Source organism: Micropterus salmoides, unplaced genomic scaffold (assembly GCF_014851395.1).
Source record: "Micropterus salmoides isolate LMB-PRFRI ecotype aquatic unplaced genomic scaffold, ASM1485139v1 Ms_hic_scaffold_17, whole genome shotgun sequence".
In the NCBI taxonomy this organism is placed as follows: domain Eukaryota; kingdom Metazoa; phylum Chordata; class Actinopteri; order Centrarchiformes; family Centrarchidae; genus Micropterus; species Micropterus salmoides.
The window spans coordinates 13,568,052-13,581,110 of record NW_024040817.1 but is presented as its reverse complement, the minus strand read 5'-3'; the positions used below and the strand labels follow the sequence as shown (position 1 = coordinate 13,581,110).

The 13,059-nt window shown below is 38.9% G+C and overlaps 1 protein-coding gene across 6 annotated transcripts in view; it reads right to left on the bottom strand.

Annotated features, from left to right (window-relative positions):
• The window catches only part of LOC119907120 (oxysterol-binding protein-related protein 10), a 92,973-nt gene that overhangs the window by 12,445 nt on the left and 67,469 nt on the right, over positions 1 to 13,059 (bottom strand). The gene's annotated exons all lie outside the window — the stretch shown is intronic.

The following is a 13,059-nucleotide window of genomic DNA, read 5'->3' as shown; positions in this document are numbered from 1 at the left end:
GAGGAGAAAAGAGGTGCTAATGTCAACATGAAATTTTTTATTTTGTCATTTGGTTGTATATTATTCTATGATAACATGTCTCAAAATATCCCCATTATCACTGTATGAAATTTCTATGCAGCATATCAATTATTTTAGCTTTTTACCACCCACTGTTCTGCCTGCAAGATGCTAACACAGGACACTAGCTAGCACTATGTATAACTTTCAAAGACTGCTAGTACCATGTGTTGAGAATATTTCATAAGGGGCTAGGTAAGAGGTCTAGCTTAGAGTAATTTATCTGTCCCCATAAGTGTTTTCTGACATTCTAGCTTTAGGTATTTCTCACATGTACCTGTCCTTGTCAGGGAGACAACAATAGACTGATTAGTTAGAGACAGTAGCTCAGGTGTCAGGCTAGCAGATATCAGTGTTCTCTGTGAATCTTAAAAGGTTGAGTCCTACAAGAATGTTTACAAGAACTCACTGGCTCCACAGACTAACTAGAGTACAATTCAGGGATAGTGATAGATTCCAACATGACGAAGCATTGGAGTCTAAACATCAGATAGATTAGTTGTTCTAGGTGAAAGATGACCTAAACCAACAGGCACTACGGCGAAGAGAGAAACATAAAAGGGACCAGAAGATGTTATCCTTCAGATTTGGTGTTGGCATTTGATGTGTTCACATGTTGTATGCTGGCACTGTATCTCCTTGGCCGGGCTCAATAAACCATGCTATGTTAAGTCTCCGAAACTTCTTCACACCTGAACCTGGCTCTCAATATTTCTTCAACACCATGAAAAGTTACATGAATATGAACATGTAATACATGTATCAAAAGACAAAGCTCTATTTTTTGGGGTAGTTGTGTTCATTTTCAAGAAGAATAAAAAAAGTACAATGCAAAACAGTGTAAACAACTGCAACTTTAAATATTTGGGTGTTAAAGAGTTAGCTAATAGCTAGCTAAATTGCTACGTTTTATGGATAATGTAGGCATTATGTTTATCGGTATCACTTTCTAATGACGCACCCTTGAGTTCATGTGTTGCAACTAATGGCATTATTAACAGTTAATAAATAATACTTTAACACTTTATAGATTTGTATATTTGGATAATTTATCCTCTCACTTGGTCCAAAATTAATTTATTAAAATCTTATTTTAACATAAAACACTAACAGTTATAACTGCAGACTTGAGTTGTTTATTAGAAAGTGAGAAAGCCATGAGCACCAACCAACATTTTTACAGTGGTGGAAAAAAGTACTCAGATCTTTTACTCAAGTATAATAATACAACAATTTAAAAATACTCTGTTACATGTAGAAGTCATGCAAAATCTTATTTAAACCCGCAATAACTGATTTTTCTTTTGACATTTAGCTTAACCTTTTATATCAAAACGTATAAATTGATTTATCTTATACCATTGTAATCTGAAATTGCAAAGTAAGTAAAGCTGTCAAGTAAATTAAAAGTACATTAGGTCCCCTGAAATGTAGGAGAAGTAAGGAAATACTCAAGTACCTTAAAATTGTACTTAATTTGTAAATTGTACTGCACCCATCACTGCATTTATGTGCATTGTTACCGAATAGAAAGATAACCACCAGCCAGAGATTTTGTACAACCCTGCAACTAAAAGAAGTTCTTATTAACAGCTTATAACTGACCATGAGTAGTAAATATTTATTAGCCATTAATATAGCAATTAGTTACATCTCTTTATAAAAGGTGTCTTATTACAGAGTTGTACCCATTAATTCAATAATCTCAGTTACACAGCTTACCCCTGAGAGTGGGAAGAGGTTGTTATTTTACCTTTTTACAATTGAAGACCAATTTCAATAACTTTCAAGGACGCTGTACATGTAAATGTTTACCACCAGAAACAGCCCTGCTGGCTAGTTTGTTCTATAATTTATGAAGTCAACAAAGACTCTCAGTGTTGGGGGAAAGCAATGCTTCCCATTTCAGAGAAATTAGTTTTACTGTTAAAATGCACGCAGTGCATGCTGGGTACCCCGTAGGCGGCATCTTGACTATTCACCCCCCAATCCAAAACAGCAGAAAGACAAACAGCACACGATGCAAGGACGAGTGCACAAACACAAGCATCAGCTTGTAAACACTCACGCTGCATTGCTGTGTAGCTACAGGCTTGACTTGCATAAAACTGGATCTCATCTCTAAAAAGGAAAAAGTCTGATGGCCTCAGGAACAAGCAACAGTAAAATCCAGCAAATGGACAAAAGTTCACGCTTCTTGCTCCACAAACAGGATATCCACTGCACGAGGCTTGAGCCAGGGTAAAATCCAATTAAAGAGGTGGATTCTCAATGAAATAAACTGTCAAAAACGGTAAGAGTTTAAAGCTTTGATAGGCACCGCAGACAAAAACAAACGTCTTTCCCAATTAATTTGCTGACTGAGTGAGAAGCCGTCTTAAAGGAGTCCTGGGTGTTGTTAAAGAGATGTACAATGTGGCTTAAGGTGGTGAGCTGCTGTTCGTGACTTGCAGAGAGTCTCTCTCCTCTCTGCCCACCACCCACTCTGAAAATTCGGGGAGGAGGGGAAAAAGCTCAGGGAAAGTCCCAGTGACGTTTCCCCTCTGCATCATCCTGCAATACCCTTTGGTGTGTTTTCCTACATCTCTTTCTATATTTACATCCTCGTCGCTTGTTCCTCCGCTCACCTCCCTCCTGACTACGTCTAACATGGCTTCCGTGCTTATATCCCTCCTTCTGCACCTCCACTTTTCCTCCTTGTATCTAAAACATGTAGCAGGGGTGTGTATCTATCAGCTTGCTTAATCACCACTACTCTGGCAGCTCTGCAAACCTACAGTAGCCGCCTCTTTTTACTGCACTCACATGCAACTCTCCAATACACTTTATCTCTTTTTTTTTGTGGCAATCCTCCTTCTATTATCTCGCTCTCCCTTCGTCTTCTGTCTCTGTAACTGTCTTCTTCTATAAATCCATTCCAGCCTGACAGTCTTCCTTTTAATTGACTCCAATCTCATGTTTGATTCAGCCTTCCTCTCTCTTTCTCCACCCTCGCGCTGTCATCTCTGCCATTGTTTCTTCCATTCACCCCTCCATCCCTCATCTCCTCATTCATGCCCTCCGCTATTCTGTTTCATCACCATCTTTCTCCTTAACTGTCTCTTTATCCATTCACATTGTTCCCCCTGCACCTCCTTCCTGTTCTCTTTTTTTCCTTTCATACTGAATACTTCTCAGTTTCTTTTTCTTTCCTGTCTACCTCTCTCTGTCTCTCTCTCTCTCTTGCAAGTCATCAGGGGAGAGTGTGGGTGTCTACAGAAGGCTTAGATAGGGAAAGTCTGCTCGTGCTTCCACTTCAAACACTCCTCTTCCTTCTTGGTTTGAACATGCGAAACTTTGAGGGATTGTCCTCCTTCACCAGCAGTCTTCTTCATCCCCTATCATCATCACCTTTGTGTGTGTGTTGAAACGCCATCTGAGAACTGGGGGGATATTGTACTGGTAGGTGTGTGAGACTCAACTCCTGGACCTTTTGCTACAAAACCATTTCCCAACAGACCTGTCATCTTTTCCGGCTCTACCTTTGAAGTCTGTACGTTTGAGTCAACTGGATTTCTTCTCCTTCTATTCCTTTGGGCACAGTCAACAGAATAAAATAAGTAAAATGTTAACCTGTATTATCATCAGCACAGGGAGGACAGCTTTGTTGTGCAAATTAGATTTTCTGTGCCCACCCCATTCAAACTAGATTTGAAATCGTTGGCTGTGTTTCCTGTTGAGTTTACACCTGCTTAGACCCAAAGTCTTAAAGTGGAAGTAAGTGATTGTAATCCAATACACTTTATGTAGAAGTGCAGAAAATGCTCCAGTCAGTACTAGAGAAACAGCTTCTCAAAGTCTCAGTCACTGCAAGACAGTCTTATGTTGAGGCTTGCTGGACTTAATAGCAGATCTGTATGTGGGTATAAGATGGACAGTTGAGTGGTCAGAGTTGGAGAGAGGAAGAAGCACTTTAGCTTTATATGCACTTTTCATGTTATCAAAACATTTGTCTAAAACTTTGTTATTACTTGTGCCACATTTGACATATTGATAAAATCCCAGTAAAGCAGTCTCAAGCAGACAGTGGTTGAAATCCCTGAGTATAAAGATAGGTGCGCTGGAGTTGATTATACACACATTCAGCTAGGAGATTTGCAGCCATTGTGGGGGACATAGGCAGCGCAAATTATAACATTCCCAAACTCTGTCTGGTAGATAAAAGGGTCTCATAGAAAGACAGAGCACTTCCAGATCCGGTTCGCATGAAGTTTCCCTATTTGTAAGTTGTTTGCACCAGGTATCTCTCACATAAACACAGATGCCCCCTCCTCTGGTCTTCCCTGAGGAGATATCCCTGTCCGCTCGTACACAGCAGAAGGCCTCTAGCTGAAGCATAATGTCCGGCATATCCTCACGGAGCCCTGACTCAGTTAATACCATAATGCAGGGCTCCCTGTATTCATGGTAATAACGTGTATTGAGTCGTAGCTCCTCCATTTTGCTGAACCGTGACCGTACATTGCTCAAAATAATAGAAGGAAGTGGTGGCTTATTAGCCCTTCCCCGGAGCCCCTGTAACCCAGCAGGGCAGTGCCAGTTCTACAGAACTGCTCATCAGAGGGTCGAATAGCTTCAGACATTTCTTTTCAGTCATTATTATTATGTACTCTTAGTTTTAAAATATTTTCACACAATAGAACATACTGTGTAGGCTGTAGCCCAAATTGCCTACCAATCAGTGTATCTTGTTACTGTTTATACATATGTGTCATAATATTGGTGCTACATGCAGTTTAAAGCATAATGATACTGATGTTTCTGATATTATTAAGCCGACAATCAATACGCTGATATGCCATGTATTTTGAGCACTTGACAGGAACTGAAATGTAAGCAACAAACTGATAACTCTATGGATTTATTTAAACTTATAATTGCTGAAATGCTGATTTTTAGATATCCCATGATAACAGGATTAGACCCCACCACTTTCTGCACACCCCTGTTATACTGCTACAGAATTTCTGTCTGCTAGCCTCTCTCTCTTATTAGCATGGTAGTTTCACTGTCAGGACTGCAGCTGACTACATGTGTTTTGGTTCACTTCATTCTCAGTAAACCTTCAGGTAGCCATGTCTGTGTGTGCAACACTAACAATCATAACATGTTCAAAATCACCTAAAAACACCTCCTCCCCAACCACTAAACTTCCAAACACTGTCTGTTATATTCATCCCTTATTTGAATAAGAATCACTTCCCGGAGGAGCAAGATATCTTAATAAGTTGATGGTTTCACAATTAAAAGTAACAACAACTGTGTGTATGTTTCAAGCTCCACTTCCTCTGTTAAATGTCAAGTGTGTGTTGAACTTCCAGGGAGATCCTGAAAAGCTTCTAAGCATTTCCAGTTTGGGTCCCATTTGGCTTTTATCTCAAAACTACAGGTTATTTCTACCTATCTTACCTTACTTATCTGTCAGTTTTTATAAAGTGTCTGTACTATTTCCTAATAACAGGGCTGCAAATTCCAGTGGGATAAAAAAGGTGACAGTTCTGAGAATAGGGCTGAACTTTGCTTTACTGCCGCTGGGCAAAACAAAGCCAAAGTAGCATTAAAGCTCACTCTGGGCAAGGTTACATTACTGAAGCTTAGTTAAACTGCAACATTTCGAATTACAGCAACTGAAACGTAAACAGTTCCATTACAAATTTGAGGTCAAGCAGGCTCCTGCCTTAGGTCCAACACATCTAAATCTTGAGGGTGCCAGATCTGTCATTAAAAACAGTGAATTTTGCAAAAAGGCACCACATTTAAAGTTATGTAATAACACTTGTAGAAAGTTTTTAATAAATAGCTTTAAGATGTAACAGATGTCTGGACAGACTGCACTGCATGTACTGCTTACTCTCAAATTAGGACATAAATGTCTAAAAATATTTTGTGCAGAGACAGACACAACACCGAACAAATGATTTTCTGCCTACACTATGCCTACAAAAGAAGATGTTAGTGAGGCAGAGTGCACAGTCCCAGCAAAAGCAAATTAGTGAACGTATTAAAGCCATTAGAGGTGACAGAAGCAGTGAAGTGTCTTTTCTATGGTATCAAAAAAGGACATACATTTCTTGAAAAATAAAAAAAACACTTATGAAGGGTTATGAATGAGAAAGTGAATCAAAACTGTGCCAGAATCAGACCTCCCAAAACTCTTCCACTTATTCATCTTCTTCAAAAAATTAGGCAAGTGGGGCTAAGATATTGAGTTTCAGGGCCTCATGTATGAATTATAATGAGCAGTTTCATCCGCACAGCATCTACTGAGAGGATATAAAATACGGTGCAGACACAGTGGTTAGACACTCACTCAAACACACACGCGTGCGCGCTTACACGAAGATAAAAAGAAACTGTGCACTATTGCACTTGGTTTTGAGTGATGGTGAGGCCAGTGTGAGTTAAAGGTGGAGCAATTTAACAGGAAAACATTACCATATTTTGAGACATTAAGCACAAAACAATAAGACAGAGCTGCTGCCAATTACAATGGTCTGGAGTCCAATCGTTATGCTATACTGAAGGTGACCTTTAAGCTCCCTCAAGGGCTCCAGAGGGGGCTGTGCGAAATCTGAAAAAACTGTCTCAAATGATGTCACTTGAATCAACATTTGTTGGGACTGAAGACTAAAGTTCGAAAATGTCAAAACATTTGGGGTGTGAAGTTGGGCTAAATTAGCTGCTACTAGCATAATGCCACGTTCACATCACATCATTTAAACAGCAATTACGAGCAACCGAGTGGGAAAAACTGTTCACTTCAGCCTCTGACTTGAAAATACTAGTCTGCGATATTAGGAATTTCTGACACTGTCGATATCTCCAACTTGGCGAGAAGAACTGCAGACATGTCAACAAACTTTTGGCAGAATAGCTGCAAATGCACCACCGCTGGCAGCTACGTCAAAATAAAATCTAATATCAACATTAACACAATCGATTCAGCTATTTTTATTGGACCTACTGACTTTGTATCTGGTACAAAAAAGGTTCCACAACAAAAGTAGCTAATTTATGCTGTTGGCTGCAAGGTTAGCACTAGCTTGGAATAATGTGTGAACACTACCAAGCTGGAATATTGGGGGTGTTTTTTTCTCCCAATTGTGCTGATATTGCGTGAAAACAGCATACAAAACCCACCTGATTCTCCACCACAATTTTTGTTGTTGGTTGTGTTGCATTGTGGGACAATGTTGTAGAAGTGCAATGCTAAATCGGGGGATTACTCATATGAATGCTATATTACGTTTTTGAAAATCAACTTCTTAAACTGACATAATTAACCCTAAACAAGCCAGCGGCAAAACGCATCAATTCTCATGCTGTACTGCAGTGATTTTCTCAGCTTCTGTTTCAGCCTGAATAATGGCCATTAAACAGAGGGTAATTGAAATCTCTACAGAACTATTCTTCAAAAATTTAGAAACTTTGGCACATATTCCTTACAGTTAAGAGCAATGAACTTCAGAAAAGCCACTCAACCTAATTTTTCTACCAACTGTACAAAATTGCAGGACATCAGAAAATTGCATCTTTAATGCAGAATGTAATGTGGTTATACGAACACTGCAATATCACCTTGATCAGAGTGTTTATTGTTAACTGGCATTGTCAATGTTAATCCAGCAAATTTAGCATTAACAGTCTCAGTGTCATTTCTTTTGTTCATTGGTACAGATCAATGCAGGAGACATCAAGACATCCCCATCCAGCTCTGGGAACATGTGATCTTCCACTATTTTCTGACTGTCTAAAGACAAAACAACTAATCAATGAACAGAGAAAACAACAATCAATATTTCAATAATCAATAATTAAAATAAGATGCAGCCCTTATACATACATTACAAAATATCTGTGTATGTGCATATGGGCAGAGAAGAAATAAAGTATATTTTAGGGTGTTTCATTCCCATTGTTAAGAAAAACGGCGAGTTTTTACTTTAAAACATGATGGTTGTGATGACAAAGGAGAGTGTATTTTCCAACAGGCAGATGTCATTTCCAGCATCCTAAACTAAAAGTTCAATAAGGAGAGTGGATTACAGATTACAAAGAATGAGTCATATGCTGCTCTTTATTTGATATTTTCACTCCGGGACTGACAGGACCTTTATGCCTGTTAACAAGATCAAATTGAGACAAAAACAAACCATATTAATTTAGTTCAAATTAACATTGACAAGTTGACATGCTAACCCGCAAACACAAATATTGTTAAAAGTATTACCATTCATCTTTGTTCACAATATCCCTTTGGCAGTGCAGACTAATATACTGATTCATTCATTCAGAAGAAAACCCATCAGAGGACTTTGCTGCCCTCTGCTGGAATAAAGAAGAAACAATACCTCAGCGTTGGACAGAGGGAAAGAGCTCAAAATGTAGGACAGGACATATTTTTATTATGTGTTTCTTTTATTTATTTATACACACACACACACACACACACACACACACACACACACACACACACACACACACACGTGCAAAAATCTAATAAAACCAGGCACTCAAAAAGGAAGATTTCCTCTCCTACTCTGCCTTTGTTAATACAAACCTAACTGAAGGTTTGTTGTTAACTGCTCTGTTCTCTAGCAGCAGCTTATATGTGGCAAGGGAGCTGTGCAACTGCAATTGAAAGGTGGGTTAGTGCAAATGCATTAACCCACCTGATTTCTGCCAGCACCAGCACTTTTTCCTCCATTTTCCCACAGTCACGCACTGGCCCCGTGCTTGCTTCCCTTTGTTGGCTACACACTCAGAGTGAGCACCACTGTGGTGCTAAATAATTCAAATAGCAAACCTTTATTATTCTGAGCTAATGTACTTTCTTTGTTGCGCTCAGGACTAATCACGATATTACAGGGAAAATGGTAAACTGCCAAATGACCAAGATCAGAAATTGAAGTAAATAAGGCATTTGGTGAATAATAAGGTAAGGTGTGTAATTAAGGTAGGGTGACATCTGACGAACGAATACTGAAATTGAAGCTAAACAAAAACATTTAATTGAAACCATTAAAAAGTACTTCCTCTCGTTTGTACTGTTGGGTGCATACTAAGAATAAATATCAAATACCCAACCTCCTGATTTGATGGCACAATGCATTTTGCATTTAATGCTGCATTGTTTTTCCCTACCACAAGAGGGCAAAATTAACAATCTCACCAGATCTACCTTTAACAAGCCAAACAAGAGATAATCATCCCCAACAATCATCCCAAAAACACACCCAATATCTGTCCTTCATAAACATCACCTTTAGTGTGTAGATGTGTCAGACAATCAACTCAAGAAAATCTCTCAACTCCTCCTCAACCTTCGCATCTCCTTCACGCCAAAACTTTCAATCATTCAGACCAGACAGGAAGTAATCAGATGGATGATGGGGCTGGATTTCATTAAAAGATGAATAAACGTCACTGTCAAGCTGGACTAATGCACCTTGGTGATCTGCGCTGCATCTCCTCCGTCACTCTGCCCTTCTTCAAACACCAGCCAGTACATCTTTGAAGGCTGTAATGAAATCTGGTTCAAGTTGCAGGGCAGAGCCGAGAAGCATGCAGGAGGAAAGTGCAAAATATTACAGAGCAGTGACTGGGTAAAAGAAAAGTCTAAATTTAAATGTGTCATCACAAAATTACATGCCTGCTTTTCTTTAACAAAGGGACACCTACACTATGTGTGTTCTGTGTGTTTTGGTAAGACGACTACAATTTCGACTGTACATTCAGTCAAAACTGTTAACTGAACCAGAGATCATTTTTTCACATGATTTATAGATTAAAAGTCAAATAGGAACTATACAGCGTACACTAGTGTCAAAAAAGCTCCACCCTACAAAGCCTATGGTTGATGTTGATTTGCTTTACGTCTACAGATTATTAAATGATAATATCTACAGGTTAAATTATAATATGAGACTAATGCATAGGTCATGAGGAGTATTATGATAATATGTATAGTATAATATAGTAATATGCAATATTGTGGTGGAGCTAAACCTACATAGATCCATTTTCTTGGCCACAGGGGTAGCAGCAGAACAAGCTAAAAACACAAAATATTATTTTATAAAGTGAATGTTTTTCTGGCCACTTGATGACTGTAAGCCCAATATTCACTCTCCTTTTAGCTCTGTTTCGGTGTCCACTAACTTGTGGGAAATATCTGTCTCTTTTGTTGCTAAATGCTCCACTATGTTAAACAGCTAGCCGCTAACTTTGACAGTTTGGTGCTGGGCAGTAAGTGTACAGTGGGTTTATCGAAGCTTTTTTGTTGTTGATGCTGAAAGCAGCTTTCTGTTATGGTAAGAAATTAGGTTGATGAAAGTAGTGACAGGTAACCAAAGTTGTGTGCCTTAAAAACAAAACAATGAATAGAAAGACGCTAAAAAGCTACCAGAACTGAAGGGGGTGAAGATTCTGTGTGGGTTCATTACCGAAAGTGACACCTTTCACAATGCACAATTTTTTGCCACTGTTAATATAAACATACTGATAAAAGCAGCTTTAATTTTTCCTGCCAATTTAAATGTGTGTGGGCAATGGCTTAATTCTGAAGGATTTGTGCCTAAGTGTTGTTGTTGTGGCTGCTAGTGTGATGCGAGCAAAATGTTTCCTCAGGTGATGTAACTGTTTTGCAAGATAATCCAAAAGTAGGTCTTCCTCCTTTTCTGTATATGTGTCTCTCTGATAAATATGATCCCAAAAGGTCATTTTTTAGTTTCCTCAATGGCTGTATCTTTTTTTTATGGCAGGCATAACTTGTCATTACTCATTAGTGGAGCACAGTATCCGAATAGCACACTTTAGTGGGCAGAAACATACTGACAGTGGCAGGAATGTCAGTGCAGATGGTTGGTTGAGGCTCCCTGAATCATAACTGCAGTCTGAAATGTCTTTGAGGTGCCAAATCACCATTATGCGCTGCCCTCCTTTCTCTGCTCTTAATTGTGCACCATGAAGTCTGCTGAACAGCTTGACAATTAGCTGTAAATGGGTTGACATTGCAACGCCGGGATACCCATTTTACGCTCCTATGTCAATAGAATTTGATCATTAACGTGACAGATTACATCTCTATGCCTCTAGAATAGACTGCTGCCAGCACAGTTAAATCCCTCGTGGCGGTTCAACAGGGTGCCGATTCATTGCTCACATCAAGGGTGAAATGTCTCTCCCTGCACCCTGTACTTTGTTTTATGGTGAAATTTAGTGTCAACCCATTTATACTATCTGACATGAGGTGGTTTCCTCATGTATGACAAGTAACGACACAAGTTTACCATTTGACAAAAAGTCTATTAATATTAATACCCTTGTAAATAACTATTGTTTATGGTTTAACCAGCTGTGCAAATACAAATAAAATGAGTGCAGTGGAGTTATTATGTAGTCAAAATCTTATACATATGTATGTATGTCTTTGGAAGCCATTGAATACAAAAAAACATATTTACAACTTTGGGTAAAAGATCCCACCCACAGCTTTATATTTAATGCTGATGTTTTAGACGGTTGAAAAATCCACTGTAGCTTTTGCTTTCATTTGAACTCATATCATCAATATTTCCAAAGGGAACAAGGGAAACTACACCACCAAACATCAAAAATCTTCATGTGGATTTAAACAAATCCAACATGCTTCCTTTAGAGTGGATTGTCCTTTGAAGTTATTAAATCAGCATTTTTCCGAAATTATTAAGACGTCTGCTTTCCATCTGGACCAGAAAGCAAAGCACCAATGTCTCGCCCTCTAAGCATCCCACTTTCACCCGCTCGTTCTCTCCACCCGACTGACGCACATTTACGTCAGTGTCACCTGGCCTCCATTTCTAGTCACTCATACAGGGTGGTCCAGACAGCCAGACAGCCCCGTCTCTGCAGCAGGCAGGCAGGAATGCATGAAGCCCCCTCCTGGGACCGGCTCAGTTCCAGCTCTATACTGTGTGACCCACTTATTTGACAGCAGCTCTGTTAAAACTTTCAGAAGTGATGAGTGCTTCCCTTGCTGGCCAACAAGGGCAAACATGAGAGAATGAAAAGAATGTGAGTCCACTGGCACATCGAGTAAATAGTGCGAAAAAACAAAATCTTCATTTTTTTCCAAATATTGCCAATGTTTCCAAATCTTGCAAGTCACTCATCACAATTGTTTTTACTTCACAACAGCAAGAAAATTGATTTACAGAGCCCTGAAAAAATAAGGAAATCCATCACAATAAATATTTAGTCAATTGAATTGTTATGGTAAGGCATTTTAAAGCAAGCTCTGTTATGAAAATGTCTTGGTTGGTGTCTTCGAGGGCTGTCTGACATCAAATACTTGAGTCTTAGCTTGTAGTATCTGAATGATTTTAATGTCTATCGTCAGCTGACTCTCAATATCTCCTCTTACAAACAAAAGATACAGCTCCTGCCTGCAAAAAAGAACTTTTCAGGTATTCAAATGTGTTTTTAAATGTTTTCTTTGTCTCTACCAATAGGGGGACTTATTGACTAAAATATAAACTTAATCCATAAGTTTATATCAAAATTTTAAAGTCACCAAAGTTGGAGATACATCATGTGATAATAATGTAACATGGACTCAAAAACAATGTTCCCTGTGATGGACGATCTAAAAGCAAGCACATTTCAAGTCTGTGCAAATGTGCTTAAGTAATTTAAACAACGGGTAACTGGAAAATAGTCAATGAATCTAAAAATGCACTTTGAAATGTTAGCAATAAGTAAAATATGCATAATATGCATCGTTTTGTGTGTTTGGGAAATACCATCAGACCCCTCCCCCACTCTTTCCTCATGTTTGCTGTGTTTATCTGCACTGTCACTATCCAATAAAGGCAAAACACTCTTCTGCCTTGTTGCATGCACCTGCAACCTTTAGACAAAAGCGTCAGCCAAATGAGTAACTGTAAAATAATTTTACTTTACAGCCGTCCAACCAAGCCC